Raw genomic sequence first — 14,045 nt, 5'->3', positions numbered from 1 at the left:
CAAACCCTCACCATAATCTTGGCAGATTTGAAACACACAAACAAATATGAATCTGAGGATCTTGTCATTTTCTTAAAGCTACAATCATAATTATTTTCCTGTTAGAAGAAAGTGAGTAAGTAGAGAGGAGTGAATAGAAAGGAAAGAGAAACATATGGTATCTGTTGGAACAAGATAAGTAGAAGTGAAAGGGAGAAGTGGGGAGGGAAAAGTGATATTGAGAAAAGAAGAAAACTTGCAGTTATTAAATACTGATGCTTTGACATGCATTAGCAAGTTTATCAATTCTGTGAGTTTGATTTAATTCTCTCTGCTCTTATTGATGTGGGCATTGATTATTCAATCCAGTTTAAGTCAAACTAAACATTAACTCCACTGCCCAAAATACCCAGTTAAAGGCAACCTCATTCATCCAAATCTTCAAAATAGAAAATTCACAACTGTGTCTGACTCATTGTTTATCTTGTTGCCCATGGTCAATGTTGTGGAAATAAAGTTGGCAAAACCAGGTGAAGTAATATCATTTACTAGTATTTCTCATTCAAGAAGAAAAACACTTAAGTGAGTGGAAGGACACAGAAAGCTGTGATCCAACTTCCCATTCGTATTAGGACTTAGAAATTATAATATATATATATTTTTGTATAACTAATAAGAGAATCGGTATTCCAATCTGAATAAACCAAGGGTTGCTCATAAGACTACTATTTTTGTGTAGAGTCTCTTTCTTAACAAAGGAATCATGAAAAAGGCTGTGATGAACACAAGAAGTGTTGATGCAGGATCTGTGGGCACTCAGAACCAGGAAGACTGAGTAAAGTCAATACTGAGTTGTCCTTTTGAGTTGAATATATAATATATTGTATAATTCCTAATGTAGTTCATTCTTTTTTATAAAGTTTTAATATCACAGGCTGGGATGATACATAAAAATTGTATCTGAAAGACAGGAGTTAATTACCCCTAACCATGATGGTAACAGGGGATATTGGCAGAACAGAAGTACACTGGTGGAGAATACTTGCATTCATGGGCAGAAAAAAAAACTATAAGAAATCAAAAAATAAATATGAACACTCCTGAACAGAATTAGCCCAGAGGTTTTAAAGACTAAAGTCATTTAAACAATACCTTTATGGTTTTCAGGACTTTGTAAAATTCACTATTTAATCTATTTTTTATGTCTATCAGAGGGCAATACCTTTTCACACTAGGTTAGAACATATACAATACTTCTGAAACCTAGATATTTCATTTTAGGATTTAAAATGTACCTCGTAATTCTCAATTCCTATTAGTAATTATAGCAAATAGTAACAACTACTTTTAAAAATTGTAAATAATGTTTTGTTTTATTTATAAACTTGCACACATTTAAGCATTTAAAAACTCTTTTTAAAGTTTCCCTTTCTGGTAGTTTATTATTGATGTATAAAAATACAACTGATTTATGGACTTATATTTTGTATATTGATACTTGACTGAGTTCAATGATCAGTTCTAATAGTTATTTGGTGGAATCTTTGGGGTTCTCTATACACAATATCACATTATCTGCAAATAATGACAGTTATATTTTTTTTCCTTTCCAGTTTGGATGCCTTTTATTTCTTCTCCTTGTCTGATTGCAGTGGCTAGGGCTTCTAGAACTATGTTAATATAAAAGTGGTGAAAGCAGATAGCCTTTTCTGTTCTTATCTGAAGAAGAACACTTGTGCTTTTTGCCCATTGAGTGTGATACTGCATGTGGGTTTGTCATTTTTGGCTTTTATTACGTTGAGGTATGTTTCCATTATTCCCACTTTGCTGAGACTTTTTATCATAAATGGATGCTGGATTTTATCAAATGCATTTTCTGCATTTTTTTATATGATCATGTAATTTTTATAATTCAATATTTTTATGTGGTGTATCATGTTTGTTGTTTTGTGGATATTGTACCAACCTTGCATCTCTGAAAGTAATCCCACTTTATCACGGTGTATGATTTTTTAATGTATTGCTGGATTCAGTTTGCTAATATTTTGTTGAAGATTTTAGCATCTATGTTTATCAAGAATATTGACCTGTAAATTTGATTTCTTTATTCTATCTTTGTCTGGTTTTTGGATAATGTTCGCCTCAAAAAATTTGCTTGGGAGTCTTGAATTTTTTGGAATAGTTTGAGAAGGATAGGTGTTAGTTCTTTTTTGATGTTCAGTATAATTCACCTGTAAAGTCATCTGGTCCAGGGCTTTTGTCTGTTAGGAGTTTTTTAAATTACTGCTTCAATTTAACTAGCTGTAATCTGTCCATTCAGATTCTCTGATTCTTCCTGATTTAGTTTTGGAAGTTTGTATGTTTCTAGAATGTGTCCATTTCTTCCAGATTGTCCAATTTGTTGACATATAGTTGTTGCTGCAAAAAGAATAAAATACCTAGAAATAAATTTATACAAGGATGTAAAAGAGCTATCCTCATACAATTATAAGACAGTAGAAAGAAATTGAGTAAGATAAAAATAAGTGGAATCATATACCTTATTCATGGATTGGAAGAATTAACATCATTAAAATATCCACACTACCCAAAGCAATCTACAGATTCAATGTGATTCCTATCAAGATACCAATGATGTATTTCACAGAACTAGAACAAAAGTTTCAAAACTTTATAAGGAATCACAAAAGACCCTGAATAACAAAAGCAATCTTGAGAAAGAAGAAGAAAGTTGGAGGAATCATGCTACCTGATATCAAACAATACTATAAGTCCATAGTGACCAAAACAGCATGGCACTGGCATAAAAATTGATATAAATTTATGCAACAGAATAGAGAGCCCAGAAATAAATCTATGCCTTTAGGTCAATTAATATTTGAAAAGGAAGCAAAAACATACAACAGACTATAGATACTCTATTCAATAAAAGGTATTGGAAAAACTGGACAGACACATGCAAAAAAAAAAAAAATGAAACTAGAACAACTTCTTACACCACAACAAAGAAAAAACTCAAAATAGATTAAAAACTTAAATGTTAGATGTGAAACCATAAAAATCCTAAAAGAAAACATAGGTAGTAAAATCTCAGACATTTCTCCTAGCAATAATTTTTTCTGATATATCTCCTTGGGCAAAGGAAATAAAAGAAAAAATAAACAAATGGAACTACATTAAACTAAAAAGTTTTTTCATACCAAAGGAAACCATCAACAAAATAAAAAGACAACCCACTGCATGGGAGGACATATTCACCAATGACATATCTTATAGGGGTTAACATAAAAATTTATAAACAATTTTAAAAACTTAACACAATCCAATTGAAAAATGGGCAAAAGATCTGAATAGACACTTCTCCAAAGAGGATGTACAGAAGGCCAATTGACATAAAAAAGATGTTCAATGTCACTAATCATCAGAGAAATACAAATTAAAACCATAATGGAATATCACCCCACACCTGTCAGAATGGCTATCAATAAATCAACAAACAACAAGTGCTGGTGAAGATATGGAGAAAAGGCAACTGTGTACTGTTGGTGGAAATACAGATTGGTACAGCCACTGTGGAAAACATTGTGGAGTTACCTCAAAAAAAATTTAAAAATGGAACTGCCATATGGCGCAGTGATTCCACTTCTGGGAATTTATCCAAAGAAACTTGAAACACTAATTTGAAAGAATGTATGTACCCCTATGTTCATTGCAGCATTATTTATAATAGCAAAGATTTGGAAGCAGCCCAAGTGTCCATCAGGAGATAAGTGGATAAAAAAGTTGTAGTACATTTACACAATGGAATACTATTCTACAATAAAATAGGAGAAAAGTGCACCCTTTGCAACAGCATGAATGGACCTGGAGAACATTATGCTAAGTGAAATAAGCCAGTCAGAGAAAGACAAATACCATATGATTTCCCTCATATGTGGAATTTAATGAACAAACTGAACTACCAAGCAAAACAGAGACAGACTCATAGTAGGCAGACAGCTCCGGTGGGGAAGGTGGGTGTGTGGGGGTTGAAGGGATTGGGCAAAAAACAGAAAAAGAGAGAGAGAAAACTCATGGACCTGGACAACAGTGTGGTGATCATAGGGGTGGGAGGGTGTGGGTGGAGGTGGAAGAAGTCATAGACGGGATAAGTAATGATGGGAAAAAAATGAAATAAAATCAAATGTAAAATAAATAAAAACTATTTTTATAAGGTAAATATCACTTTTAAAAATGTTTTTCTTTATTGATTTTAGAGAGAGAGGAAGCGAGAGGGAGAGAGAGAAACATCGTTGAGAGAGAACATTGATTGGCTGAATCGAACCAGCAACCTCTTGGTGCACGCTTCAGTGCTCAACCACTGAGTCATGTCCCGGTCAGGGCATATGCCCAGGTTGTGCTCCCAATCCCCAGTGCGGGGCATACAGGAAGCGGCCAGTCTATGTTCTCCCTCATTGATGTTTCTATTTTTCCCTCTCCCTTCCTCTCTCTTTCAAAACAATAAAGAAAAATAATAATAATAAAAAACTTTAATTTCTTACCTAAAAAAATAAAACCACCCAGAATATTAAATACTTCTTATAGATCTAAAAAGTTAAATAATAAAATAATCTGTTATTCTAATAAATTTAATAGATTTCAATTTAAAGTACAAATAATGTAATTAAAAATTAAATTGGAGTTATAAGACTATCTCAGTCAAAATTATGCATTATCAATATACAAAAATACAAAATATTTAGTGTCTCTGAAAAAATATATATTTTGTTTCAAGCAGAACTTATCTCTGCATCTAAATTTTATCACCATTTGTCTTTTAAAAAATTTGGCTGCTACATGAAAACTGATAACTTTATTGACTTGTATATAATTTTTAATATAAAATGTTTCTTCTAATAAAAATTTAAAACCATAAATCTTAAATGTACATTTGTATTTTTATATTACCTTGAACTTGATGGAAACTTGAATTGTTTATAACCTTAGGATGATCCAACTCACAGTATTTAAAATAGTATTCATTTGTGATTTGAACATAGTATGTAATTTTCTTACTTGATTCACAATATATGAGCCATTGACGTGTACACTTGATGAAAAAGAAAAAAGCTTTAACTTATCTGTTTAATATTAACTGATTTCTGCATTTTACATTGATCCAATACATAATTTAAAAGTGTGGACAAGAATAACAAGATTTAAAGTGTAATAAATGCTATTCTGTTTCAAAACATTTTTTTAAATTTATATTTTTGATGTATCATTGTAGAATCCTGACTTTTCATAGATCAAATTGCTTTTATGAACTACAATCACTGGTCTTTGTTAATTAAATTATCGGTAATTTGTGCAATGTGAGCTTAGTTTTAAGTTGCTATATATTCTACATATTTTTACCTGATCTCCTTAATCTGTGAACTCCAAGCTTCTGGAACATAAGATGATCCAGGATGATCTTACATATTTCTACCCTACATATGGATTGGACTATTTCTTCTAGAAAATGGTATGTAATTGTTTGAGAAATTGGTTAAAATTAAAAAATTTAAAAATAATTAGACCATGTTATCATTAAATGGCTTTCTTGTATGTGTTAATCTCTTCAAAACCAATCTCTATTCTATTCTGTGGAGAAAAATACAAGATAAATACTTCTCATTTCACTATTAATATAAATCCTGTGCATCTCTTTTTTTTCAATTTTACTAGTAAGACTGAGCTCCACAGACCTGGATTTTGCTTCTATAAAGCTAACAAGTAAAATTTTAGAACAGACTTTATTTATTTATTTTTTTTAATCCTCACCCGAGGACATTTTTCCATTTTTTGTTCAGGTAGAGTGGGAGGGAGAGAGAGAACCAGAAAGAGAGAGAAACATCGATGTGAAAGGGACACATCGAGTGGCTGCCACCCGCACGACTGACCAGAGCCGGGGACAAACTGTAACCGAGGTACATGCCCTTAGCGGAAACCGAACCCGGGTCTCTCCGGACCGCAGGCCGATGCTTTAACCGCTGAGCCAAACCGGTCAGGGCTAGAACAGACTTTAAATGTCTAGCTCTTTATAATTACCAAATAGGGTATAAAAAGAGAAAAACAATCTGTATATTCCCTCTTACCTACATCAATAGATAAAAATATCACAGTATATTATCAACTAATTTAGGTGATCTGATGTGATAAAATGTGAAATTGGAAACTTTTAGAAAAATATCAAGTTTTTACAATACAGACAGTTTGAATATTCATAAATGTTTTCCATTAATATGACACTATCTCTGAAAGCATAATTTGAATTAAGGGAGTGTTATAAGACTCTTAAGATTTTAAAATCATTTCTATAGCTTGATAAAATAATCTAAAAAATAAACTTGTATGCAGTTCCTGATTGTATCTAACCTAATAACCAATTAACATTATAATAATGCTATCATTAATATTTCTGTACCCCTAACTCATATAAATACATCTAAAATCATCTGTTAATAAGGAAATTATAACATTTTTCTATTTTCCAACAGGGTAGAAAAATAAAGGCTTATGATTGTGTTAGAATTATTATTTAACAAAATAATTATAGAACCCACTTTTTTAAACATTTCTTTTATTTGTTATCTTTCAAAAACCTAGAATCTGTGTGTTTATACCAACCCTCTGCTCATATTCTATAAAGACTTGCCATCACAGAATGACATCTTAGAATGACACTCAAGCTCTTTTAAAATCTGGTGCTAATCTACATTTAGCTTATCTGTTTCTACTGGGATTTCTAGCTACCCAGCCTCTTTCCCTTTCCAAAACTGCAGATCACAGGCTGAAGTTTTGTCACATCTATGCAATCATCCTGAAAGAGCTCTGGGACACACTGACTGTTTACACCACATCTACCATCTATCTACCTTGCTCACACTCTCAAAAGAAACAGCACAAGAAAGAGCTTCATGCATGAACTCTATTCAACTGTTTACTCTGTGTTTTTACTTATTAGATTTTCTTTTATATACACATGATCTTGTTCTGATTCCTTGAAAAAGAAGTTGTAAGTTTTGTTCACCTATCGTATTTATGTGAGGAGTTCAGAGTTATAAGTTCAAATTCAAAGATACTCAAAGTCTGATTAGAATCCAAAAGATTCTAATAAAACAAATTTGACAAAATATCAAATGATATTCTTGAAATATTTAAAAACAAAGCCAAAAGTTTTTATAAGTTTATTATTTCTTCAGTACTCTGCTAAAGATTTTAGGCACCCTGACAGAGAATATGTTTAGGAAAGTAGATATTTTCCTCCTGTTTTGTCCTTAAGTAGAGTTTTATTTGTGTGTGATAGAGAAATAGATAGTTATGGTTGCATTTCATTTCATTTCAAGTTTTATTTTCTTTTTCATCTCAGGAGGGCTTTAAACATTTTTCAAAATCTTCAGTCAATGCATGTCTTTAGTAGTTATCAGAGATTGTGACCCTTTTCTGACTGCCTTTTTTCTTCTTCTTCTTTTTTTTTTTTTTTTTTTTTGTTACATTAAGGACTTTTATTTTATTTTTTTTACTCTTAATCAATATATTAATTTATTTTTGTTACAGATGTTTCTCCTTTTTTTCCCCATTGACAATGTCCTCCCCATTCCCCCCACCCCATACCCACCTCTGTTGTCCATGTCCATCAGTTATGCATACATGCATATAAGTTCTGTGGTTTATCTCTTCTGTCCCACCACCACCTCCTCTTTAGAGGCTTTCAGTCTATACCCTACTTCCACCTCTCTAGGTCTACCCAATTCCTCAGACTGTTATGTTCATTATATTCCACAAATAAGTGAGATCTGGTGATATTTGTCTTTCTCTGCTTAGCTTATTTCACTTAGGATAATACTTTCTAGGTCAGTCCATATCATCTCAAAGAATAAGAGATCTTTCTTTCTTACAGCTGCATAGTACCCCACTGTGTACATGTACCACTGTTTTTCTATCCATTCGTCTACTGATGGACACTTGGGCTGTTTCCAGATCTTAGCTAATATAAATAGTGCTGCTATGAACATGGGGGTACATATATTCTTCCTGATTGGTATTTCAGGCTTCTTAGGGTATATTCCTAGAACTGGGATCACTGGGTCAAATGGCAATTCAATTTTTAATTTTTTGAGGTAACACTATATTGTTTTCCATAGTGGCTGCACCAGTCTGCATTCCCACCAGCAGTGTACCAGAGTCCCCTTTTCTCCACACCCTCGCCAACACCTGTTGTTTGATGCTTTGTTGATGGCAGGCATTCTGCCAGGTGTGAGGTGAAACCTCAAGGTTGTTTTAATTTTCATTTCTCAGATGATTAGTGATATTGAGCATTTCTTCATATGTCTCCTGGCCATCTATATGTCTTGTTAGGAGAGGAGTGTATTTAGCATTTCTACCCATCTTTTAATTGGGTTGTCTTCCTTTTGTTGAGTTGTATGAGTACTCTATATATTTTGAAAATTAACCCCTTATCTGATATATCATTGGTAATTATGCTCTCCCATACAGTGGAATGCCTTTCCATTTTGATGATTGTTTCTTTTGCTGTGCAGAAGCTTTGAGTTTGATGTAGTCCCATGTGTTCATTTTCTCCTTTGTTTCTGTTGCCTTAGGTGATCTATCAGTGAAAATTCTGCTGTGTATGATGTCTAAATTGTGTTGCCTACATTTTGTTCTGGGATTTTTATGGATTCATGAGTCACATTTAAATCTTTTATCCATTTTGAGTTTATTCTTGTATATAGTGTAAGTTGATGGTCTAGTTTCATTTGTTTTGCATGTAGCTGTCCAATATTCCCAACGCCATTTATTAAAGAGGCTCTTTTTACTCCACTGTATGCTCTTGCCTCCTTTGTCAAATATTAATTTAGCATAATGTCGTGGGTCTATTTCTGGGCTCTCTGTTCTGCTCCACTGGTCTATATGCCTGTTCTTGTGTCAGTACCAGGCTGTTTTGATTACAGTACTTTTGTAGTATAACCTGATATCCTGATACGTTGTCCTTCTTTTTCAAGATTGCTGTGGATATTTGGGGTCTTTTTTGGTTCCATATGAACGTTTAAAGTATTTGTTCTATTTCTGTGAAATATATGACTGGTATTTTCATGGGGATTGCATTAAATCTATAGATTGCTTTGGGTAATATAAACATTTTAATGATGTTAATTTTTCCAATCCATGAACAAGGTATGTGCTTCCACTTTTTTATATCTTCCTCTATTTTTTTTTTTCAATGTCCTGTAGATTTCTGCAAATACATCCTTTACTTCTTTGGTTAAGTTTATTTCCAGGTATCTTAATTGTTTTGCTGCGATTGTAAATGGGATTTTTTTTTTTTTTTTTAGTTTCTCTTTCTGTGAGTTTATCATTGGTGTATAACAATGCTGTCGATTTCTTGACGTTAATTTTGTATCTTGCTACTTTTCCAAATTCATTTATTAAGTCTAGTAAATTTTTGATGGAGTCTTTGGGTTTTCTATGTATAGTATCATGTCATCTGCAAATAATGACAGTTTCATGTCCTCCTTTCCAATTTGGTCCCTTTTATTTTTTCTTCCTGTCTGATTGCTGTGGCTAAGACTTCCAGTACTATATTAAATAAGAGTGGTGAAAGTGGATATCCTTGTCTTGTTCCAGTTCTTAAGGGAAATGCTTTTAGTTTTTGCCGATTGAGTATAATGTTGGCTGTAGGTCTTTCATGTATGGCCTTTAATATGTCAAGATATCATCCCCCTATTCCCAAATTGCTGAGCGTTTTTATCAGAAATGGGTGCTGGATTTTGTCGAAGGCTTTTTCGACATCTATTGATATGATCATGTGGTTTTTATTCTTCATTTTCTTTATGTGGTGTATCACATTTATTGATTTGCAAATATTGTACCAGCCTTGCCTCCTTGGGATGAATCCTACTTGGTCATGGTGAATAATTTTTTTTTATATATTGCTTGATCTGATTTGCTAGTGTTTTCTTGAGGATTTTTGCATCTTTGTTCATCAGGGATATTGGCATGTAGTTTTCTTTCTTTGTAGTGTCTTTTTATGGTTTTGGAATTCGAATTATGCTGGACTCATAAAACAAGTTTGAAAATCTTTCTTCTTCTTAAATTTTTTGAAATAGTTTGAGGAGAATGTGTATTAGTTCTTCTTTGAGTATTTGGTAAAACTCTCCTGTGAAGCCATCTGGGCCTGGGCTTTTGTTTTCTGGGAGAGTCTTGATCACATATTCAATTTCCTTGGTAGTTATTGGTCTGTTCAAGTTTTCTATCTCTTCTTGCACCAGTTTTGGGAGATTATGTTTTTCTAGAAATGTGTCCATTTTGCTTAGATTGTCGAACTTGTTCAGTGTATTTGTTAACAATCCTTTGTATTTCTGTGGTATCAGTTGTTACTTCTCCTCTTTCATTTCTGATTTTGTGTATTTGGGTTCTCTCTCTTTGTTTCTTGGTGAGTCTAGCTAAAGTTCCATCAATCTTCTTTATCTTTTTAAAGAAACAGCTCTTTGTTTCGTTGATCCTTTGAATTGTTTTTGTTGGTGGTGGTGGTGGTTTTTGTTTTTGTTTTTGTTTTTTGGTTTCTATGTAATTTATTTTTGCACTGATCTTTACTATACCCTTCCTTCTACTGGCTCTGGCATTTTCTTTTGTTTGCTTTTTAGTTCTTTAAGTTGTAAGGTTAGTTTATTAGAAATTTTTCTTGTTTCTTGAGATAGGCCTGTAGTGCTATAAACTTCACTTTCAAATCTGCTTTGTCTACATCCCATAGATTTTGGGTTGTTGTGTGCTCATTTTCATTGGTTTCCAGGAAGTTTTTAATTTCTTGCTTGATCTCCTCCGTAACCCATTCATTGTTCAATAGCATGCTGTTTAGCCTCCATGTGCTCAAATGTCTTTGCATATTCTTGTTGTAATTGATATCTAGTTTCATGCTATTGTGATCTGAGAAGATGCTTGAATGATTTCAATCTTCTTGAACTTGTTGAGACTTAGGTTGTGTCCTAATATGTGGTCTATTTTCAAGAATGTCCAAGGTGGACTTGAGACGAATGTAAATTCTCTAGTTTTGGGGTGTAATTCTCTGTAGATATCTATTAAATCCATTTGGTCTAGTGCTTCACTTAGAGTCTTTGTTTTCTTCCTAATTCTTTGTCTCAAGGATCTATACAGTAATTTCAGCAGGATGTTGAAGTCCCTTGCTATGATTGTATTGCTGTAGATTTCTTCTTTGAAGTCTTCTGAAAGATTTTATTGTATTTTGATGCTCTTATATTGGGTGCATATATGTTTAACAAGGTTATGTCTTTCCGTTGGATAGATTCTTTCAATATTATGTAGTGGCCTTCTGTCTCTAGTTATGGCCTTCATTATGAAATCTATTTTATCAGATATGAATATTGCTACCCCAGCTTTTTTTTTTCTTTTTCTTTCAGTTTACTTGGAAGATTTTTTACATCCCTTCACTTTCAACCTATGTGAGTCTTTTGTTGTGAGGTGGGTCTCTTGTAAACAACATATAGATGAGTCATGCTTTCTTATCCAATTCACTACTCTGTGTCTTTTTATTGGAGCACTCAATCCAATTATATTTAAGGTGATTATTGATATGTACTTATTTAATCCCATTTTTGTTTAGTGTGGTTCTATTTTTCTCCCTATTTCTTCTACTAATTACAGCAGGCCTTTTAACATTTCTTGCAGTGCTGGTTTGGTGCTACTGTATTCCCTTAACCTTTTTTTGTCTCGGAAGCTCTTTATTTGATCTTCTATTTTGAATGATAGCTTTGCTGGGTAGGCTAGTCTTGGATTCAGATCCTTGTTTTTCATGACCTTGATCACTTCATGCCATTCCCTTCTGGCCTGTAGTGTCTGTTGAGAATTCAGCTGAAAGCCTTATGGGGTTTCCTTTGTAGGTAACCTGCTTATCTCTTACTGCCTTTAGGATTCTCACTTTGTCTTTAATTTTTGTCAGTTTAATTACTATGTGTCTTGGTGTGGGCCTGTTGGTGTTCTTCTTACTTGGGGCTCTCTCTGCTTCTTGAATTTAAATGCCCTTTTTCTTCACCAAGTTAGAAAAGTTTTTTTATCACTATATCTTCAAATATATTCTCTAACACTTGCTCATGTTCTTCTTCTTCGGGGACTCCTATGATGCGAATGTTATTACGTTTCCATTTGTCCCACAATTCTCTTAAGCTGTCTTCCTGTTTTTTAATGTTTTTTTTTTTACTTTTGATCCTCTGATTGGTTGAATTTTTCTACCCTGTCTTCTAATTCACTGATCTGGTCCTCAGCTTCCTCTACTCTGCTGTTTAGTCCTTCCAATGTGCTCTTTATTTCTGCTATGTCATTCTTCCTTTATTCTTGGTGGCTTTTAATTTCTAATTAGTTGATTTTTAAGGTTTATATGCCTGAACTCATGGTGCTCATGTCCTTTCACCTGCTGTTGACCTTCTTCAAGATTATGGCTCTGAATTCTAGCTGTGTTAACTTGCTTAATTGCATTTCTCTCATCTTTGGTAGTGGTCTCTTGTTCTTACATTTGGGATTTGTTTCTTTGTTTTACTATTTTGGCTATCTCAGTGGGTTTTGGAGCCTGCCAAATTTTTTCCTGTGGGTATTGGTGTTCTGATATTTGTGGCTCCCTCTACTGGCTTTGGATGAGTATGGGAGGACCCACATTAAACACCACTGGCAATTCTTACTTTCCTGGGTAGAGTTGTAAGCCCAAGAATTTTTCAGTTATCTTCTAGCTTTCTGCCTGGAAGCTATTGGTTCTGTTTACTTGAAGAGCCTTGGATTCTCAGTTGAATGAAAAACTCTCTCAGGTGTTCAGAGTAAGGGGATTTCCTGAGGGTGGGGCAGATGCTGGTTGTTAAAGAGCCTCAATTTGCATTTCAATGGCCACCAGGTGGGGTTCAATCTCCGAGGATGGGGCCACCACCTCTCCCCCAAGCCCTGGGAAGGAGTAAGATGGCCACTGTCCTGCATGGCAGCAACTCAGAAAAAGCTCTGAGCACCCTCCAAATCCTGAGTGTCCCCACAGAGTTCTAGTCCAGTCTTCCCTCCCTCTGCCAGTTCCCAAGGTGAGTGGCTGTGACTATTTTAGCATCTATCCTGGCTCTGGGCTGTGGAGCTGCTTGGGAGTTTAACCCCAAGAGTGCTGCTCACAGCTACGACCGCTGCTGTCCATGGGCTCCCAGCCCCCCTCTCACGCCTCCCCAATTCTACCAGGATCGATTCAGTGTCCCTGGTTATATGGTCCTCTCAAGCTTCTTTTTCTCCACAATTTGTCTTTATTTTAGTTGTAATTCCAGTTTGTTCCTGGGAGATGGTCTTTGTAGCTTCCATTCACTCCACCGCCATTTTGGAATCCCTGTTTCTTTTTTAACCTCATTTATCTTCAATGAGCAAATTAAAACATCACTTTTAAAAAGCCTTACACAACAAAATACTGAGACCTTCCCAGCACTTCTTTGTCAGTTAAAATTAGTTTATACTATATAAATCACTACAAAATGAAACAAAAGAACAGTTTAAAAATTTATTCTATACTTACAGAAAACTGTTGAAAATTAAGCAGACTTGCTGGAATAAAAGCTCCATGGCCATGAGGCTTACACACTTTGCCAAATATATTTTCCTTCCATTCTTTTATGATAATAGACCTCATGACTTTAATTTGAAAATAGTTTTACAGACTTTTACATACATATATAAATATGTAATAATACAACATATATTAAGCATTACATATACTAAACTTGATATATGTTAAAACAGAATAAGCTCTGAATAATTCCTTGGGTAAATTAATATCATAATATAGGAATTATCGTACCAGGTCAGTACCATCACAGTATCAAATCTGGTAAAAAAAACAAACAAAAAAAACCCAATAATAATAATAATAATAATAATAAATTAGATGGATATGGATAGTCTCCTTGAGGTCAGCTTTAAGTATTCAGGTTTCACTTATTCACTCTTCAGATATCCATATAGGTTTCAGAATGAAATCTAAGGGACATCTCTTTCAATATATTCCCATTTGACTGTAA

This window comes from Molossus molossus, unplaced genomic scaffold (genome assembly GCF_014108415.1).
Source record: "Molossus molossus isolate mMolMol1 unplaced genomic scaffold, mMolMol1.p scaffold_m16_p_1, whole genome shotgun sequence".
In the NCBI taxonomy this organism is placed as follows: Eukaryota; Metazoa; Chordata; class Mammalia; order Chiroptera; family Molossidae; genus Molossus; species Molossus molossus.
This window is presented reverse-complemented; position numbering follows the sequence as displayed.